A 6,000-nucleotide genomic window follows, 5' to 3' on the forward strand; every position below is an offset into this window, starting at 1 on the left:
TAATGGCTGTAATTTTTACGTGGGTGTTCACCAGCAGTTGAGTGATCAGCCTTGTTCCCCATGGAGTAGAGTTCAGCAGTTCACCCATGCTCTTCCACAGCTCCTCTTTAGAAAAATAGAGATTCACTCACTTTTACTGCCACTTCTTATAGCTATCTCTTTGACAGACCTAATGTACACTAAAGAGCTGGCAGTACCAATTGCTTACAGTAACCCCAGCTGTTTCTTAACACAGGCCTTGAGATTGGCACTTGTCCAGGCTCTGGCCATCTGTCACTTGTAGTTGCTTTTACCCTGCTTATTAAGGAAGGTGATTCTTACAGCTTACAAGCATGGATCCTTCAGCCTGCCCTTTGAAAGTCAATCAATAATAATAATAATAATAATAATAATAATAATAATAATAATAGATTAGATGCAGATTTGGGTGTGTGCAACTGGGCTGGCAGAAGCAGACTTCTCTGCCCCACAGCAGCCCCCTGAAAAAGCTTTACAGATGGTGGGGTGGGGGAGTGAGGGGATTCCTGAAAACCAGGTAGATGCACCTTCTGTGATCAGAGCTCTTCTGTCAACAGAAGGCAGATCCTGGATCCAGCCCAATGTTAAGTTCTGCCTTTGCAGGACTAGAATAGGGATGCACAACCTGCAACCCAGGTCCCAGGGGATCTGTATTTTATTACACTGAACAGACTCCTCAAAACAGCAACAAATCCAGATATGATTTCCACCCCCAAGTTAACACTATGAATGTGAATGACTCCACAATTAGTACGTAAGGGAGATAACCACATCTTTGGAGCAGGTGACATTTGTTGATCTAGTCTTGTAGGGTTCCAGGGTTTTTTGATAACTTAGGAATACTTTTTTTTTTTTGCCTGAAAATTTAGCAGCTGTTAGCTCAGGTGAATTGTCTGTGAACACTGTTTACGCATTGGAGGGAGGAGCTTAGGGTTATTGTCACCATGTTTGGGCCAAGTCTTAGTTTTTCGGTTCTTATAACACCAAAATCAACTGCAAAACTCTCATCGATGTATTTCAGAACTCTACAGATGAGACTTAGGCGGCATTCTAGTGTCCGCACAGGTTACTGTCATTCCCTTCTTTGAAAGGATCAATCTATATTTTTTACTTCTTTTGAAGCAAACTTTAAAAAGATACACACCAAGAGATGCTACCTTTAAAGCAGAGAATGAGCAACTGTGGGAGGTCCAGGTGCTATTTTCTGTACCCCCACATGGATTTTTTTTAAAGATTGGCTACGGAGTACCAAAAGGATCAAAATTAACTTGTTTGCAAGCTATATTTGACACTCTATAGCCACTAGCTTTTGAGCCACTACGCAGGGGTGGGCAGACCGCAGACTTCATGTGGCCCTGCTGCCCCAGAATTTCATTTAAAAAGAGCATGCAGGCTGCCCACCCCTGCTCTAAAGAGTAGTGTAGCGGCTAAAAAGCAAGTACTTTTGCCAGTTCTTTCTCTGAGAACACCACGGCCAATGATGAGGGGACACATGCTTTTTTGTCATCCAGTTTATCCCCTCCAATTCTTCAGTCTGAAGCTCTTGGCCCTCTGTGTCCCTAGCACTGAGTAGTCTGGATCCTGGTGCCACTGGAGAAGCCTGACCCAGAAGAAGCTAAGGGCCTGGGTGTAGGCACCTTAGAGTGCAACTTATGAAAATATAACAGAACAACCTCTGTTGACCCTTGTTGCCATTTGAGTGCCAGTGTTGTACTTGGAATATTCTTCATTCTTCTATTCCTGTATGCTTCTTGTCAAAAGCTGCTGCCTCCTTCCGGATTTCTTCTAACACAAACATGTTGTAAATATTACAGGGATCTGACTTTGTCATCTCTCTTTTCCTGTTACAGTTCTTTATCAGTGGGTCCCTTGAAACTTATATTAAGGGGAGAAAATGTGAAACAGCTCCTCAAATGTGAATATGATATAGTATCTGTAAAAATTTTTTAACAAAAAGCTATTTTACAACAGTAATATGTTTACAACTTCCTTGCTGACTGAGTGCTTAATGTGATTTATTCAATGTTCTTTAATGTGGCCTGGATCCCGGAATTGCAAGGGCTCCAATCATGGAACGTTCCTTCACCTGATTATTGAGAATCCCCCCATCCCTACACACCCATTCAGTAAGGGCTTCTCACTCTGTTGAGCATTTTCAGGGGGCTGGAGGGGTGGCCAATAAGAGGAAGGGGCAGGATATAGCCGAAATCTGGATCCTACCCTGTGTGTGAAATATAAGTTTCTCCTGGGAATGGATATATGAGAATTCCACTTGGGGGGTGAAATCTTGATGGATTTTACCAGTTTGGCCCTGGTGGATTTGTTCCTTTTCCTCCTGCTGGCATTGACCCAATTAGTAGCGAGTCAATCCAATACACAGATCCCAGGTTTTGTTTTGTTTTTAATAATGGCAATTTGCAGAAATTGGATCCTTTTTTTTCTTTTGTCTTTAAATTTGCGCAAATGGGGTCATATTTTTTTTAAAAAAAAATTAAATCCACCTGTCTGATATACAGCCCTGCAGGGGTATATTCCCCTCTTGCAAATATCCTTCAGTTGGATTCTCTGCACGCACTACTTTGTTTAGCCCAGCAGAACCACTTTCCATGCTTGTCAAAGGACTTGTCACTGTCATCCTTTTATTTGGTGCTCCCCCCTCTTGCACGGGACAATTTCATATTGTCAACGCCCCACCCCCGACACATCATAATGCTGCCATTTTTAATTTTCAATTTCTTTTGTGGGGTATTGTTATGAAATTTGGGCCCCTTGTGCCTCAATGCACAATGCCTAGGGTTGAATCCAGATTTAGGTGTGTGCAGCTGAGCTGGTAGATGTCCTCATCTGCTCCTCTTTCTCATGGCACCTCCAACCCTGTGAAAATGCTACGTGGGAGTGGGGGACCCTGCTGAATGGGATAAGCAGTGGTGCAGGGGATCCCTGAAAATCATGCAGAGGCACCTTTTGCAAGCAGATCCCTTCTAACAGTGGAAGGCAGATCCTGGGTCCACACCACTCTGTCTTGTTCCAAATCGACCTAAGCCTTACTGAGATTCATGTGCAGCTACAAAGGACATTTTTCGTGTCTCATTTTTATAATCACATATAAGCATGTTCTGCTTGTGTCGGTATAGTATTAACTGACTTGAACTTCACAATGAGGAAGAAAATATGTAAGCAGTAACCATGGTCATAGATGAACTCCAAAACGAGCCCTTGCATGAGTGCCAAATAGTCACCATTTGATGCACGTTTGGCTTGTAGTGCACACTTCTTATGTTCATTGTTTGTTACCAATTAGTGATAGCCAAGATTATTCTGTTTGTAAATGTGTGGGTGTACGTTCACAAGTAGTGTTACCTTACCTGCATATGGGTGCTAATCCAAAACTACAGCTAGCCTACCTGGAACAAATCGGAGTCAGTGGCTTGCAATGTCTCTGGCCTTCTTTAGGACACCATGTAGCTAGAAGTATGGCACTACCATCTGGTACTGCTGAATTGCTGAAGTCCATGGTTTGTATCCATGGTCAGGGAGTATGGTAGTTGTAGTCTACAACATTTCAAAGGCACTGGGTTGTTTTCACCAGATCTACATGCAACTTACTAAGAACTAGAGATCTGTAAAAACCTGACTCCTTATTTCTGCAGATATTTCCACTTCCCGACATGCTACCACTATGTATCTGGCAGTGCAAACCTATGGACGTTTACTTGGAATCAAGCACCCTCCCCACCAATGGAGCTTACTCTCTAGTAAGTGTGTTTTAGGATTGCAAACTAGGACACTTATTTACCAAAAAAAAGTATATGTGTGTGTTTGAATTCAGATCCAAATCACCATTGTACATTGCATGTGCAAATAGCTTAATCTGGCATCTTTTAAAAGCATTGACATTTAAGATATGTAATGCAGTCTTGAATCATCACATATTAACATCTTCAATTAGCTCACAGGTCTAGTCACCACTTTCATGTTTGTGAGTGACTCAGGTGGTACCTATTCCATGTTCAATGCACTTCTCTCATGTTACATCAGATGCAGGAAATGTTCACAACATCCCTCTTATACACGGAGGGCTAGTGGTGAGATTAAGCAGCAGTGATATTTTTTCTTCATAACCCATTTATAAGACAGTATACTTAACTTAGGAAATTTCATCCTTCCAGCAGTGAATATACAGATTTGTTGACACTAAGATACTTATTGGATGGCAAAGTATATTTTCATTGGGTTGGATCCAAACTTAATCATACTTCGAGCAGACCCATCAAAATTAATGGGACATTTTAGTTATGACTAAGTTAAGTCCCATTGAGTTCAATGGGTCTGTGTTATGTATGACTAAGTCTAGATCCAAGTCTAGATCTCCTATGACATATACTGTTAGAGCTAAGGGAACAATAGTCCAAGGAGGAAGGTAGATCCTGCTAAAAGGGAAATTGTTTCCTGTAGCTATTGCTTTCCTAGTGAACAAGGGTCATGGACTGAAAATAATGCAACTAGGGAACATTAGTGTTTCTTTTATGAGGGTCAATCCACAAGATCACCTTGATGTGTTGATCATTGCAGAACTGGATCAGTGTAGAAATTGGCATAGAATCATAGAGTTGGAAGAGACCTCAAAGGCCATCTACTTCAACAACCTACCGATATAAGAAATCCAGTTAAACACATGTTGTGATGCAATTGTGGGCTAAGTTTTATTTTGTATTTGTGGTAAAACATCAACCAGTCTTCTCAATACATTAGTTTGCTCAGGCCCAGAATATTCTCCTTCTAGCTTTTTCATCTCGACTTCCACCTTGCTCACTGATAGTAACATTGCCTGCATGCTTGCTCATTTGGTGAACTGTATCCATCGATTTCAGTGGGACCGAAGTGCAACAAACTTACTCTGGGGTCCAAGCCACTGTCCTCCAATATCGTTTTCCTGTAATGTGCATTCCACCAGAGCATTTGATGCTCACTCTGCTCATGTTCAACTACAATGGGGCACCTGAGGTTTGGGCAAGGCTGCATGACCTTGGTGCCCCCTAAACATGCCTTGGAAACTTCTGCAATACAGGTGATATGGATGAGTCAATATGGAAACCGTTCTCAGATGATGCTGTGTGAACTGGACAGGGATGAATGCTAGTTTATGTATACTGAAATGTAAACATTTCCTTTGATTTTAAGCAGAAGAGGAGAACTCTGTAATTATAGTGAAAGCTGTTTTTGACTAATATTCTTTGCCCCTTTTTCTCTCTCATACTGTTTGAGAAAACACATCAGATTTTGCTGCCATGTTGTGTACATATAACCATTAGCATATGCAAAGACCTTGTTTGCTTCAGCTTGCTTGCCTTCGGCTACCTAGCGATACAATTGCATCATACGGCAACTTGTAGTGCAGTGGGGATATTTGCTTGGAACACTAGACAGCATAATCAAAATTGACATGAATTCTACCCATTTCTGGCTTCACATCATTAATTAAAAACAAAAAAATAAACTTTATGCCTACTAATAAACCTCATAAATAGGGAAAATTGGTTGCTCTGAGCACAATGAGTACAGTCTAGCATGAGTTATTAATGCTTCAGTGGCAGTTCTTTCAATTTACCAAGCAGTAAGACTCACTGAAGGGGGAAGGGGGGGGACAAACCTCCATAGATTGGGAAACTGGTGAAACATCCTCTCATGGGAACAGCAGTTTTGGAAGAAGAAATTTTTATCAGAATGTGTGTGTGTATAAGATTAAGCCCCCCCTTCCAGCAGCCCCAATCCTGACTGGGCCTCCCATAGATGAGTTGTGCTTTTTTTAAATAGTGGGGGGCATACATGTTAAATACAATCATACTGTGTTTTGTCTAATTTGCCCTAGATTTTGCCAAAATTGGCCTCTTATGCTCACTGAGATTATAACATTGTAAAAGCTCTATATAACCTTGGCCGTTGACCCAAATTTGATCTAAAGCCCTATCTAGAGCTCCGGCT

Source organism: Elgaria multicarinata, chromosome 1 (assembly GCF_023053635.1).
Source record: "Elgaria multicarinata webbii isolate HBS135686 ecotype San Diego chromosome 1, rElgMul1.1.pri, whole genome shotgun sequence".
Taxonomy (NCBI): domain Eukaryota; kingdom Metazoa; phylum Chordata; class Lepidosauria; order Squamata; family Anguidae; genus Elgaria; species Elgaria multicarinata.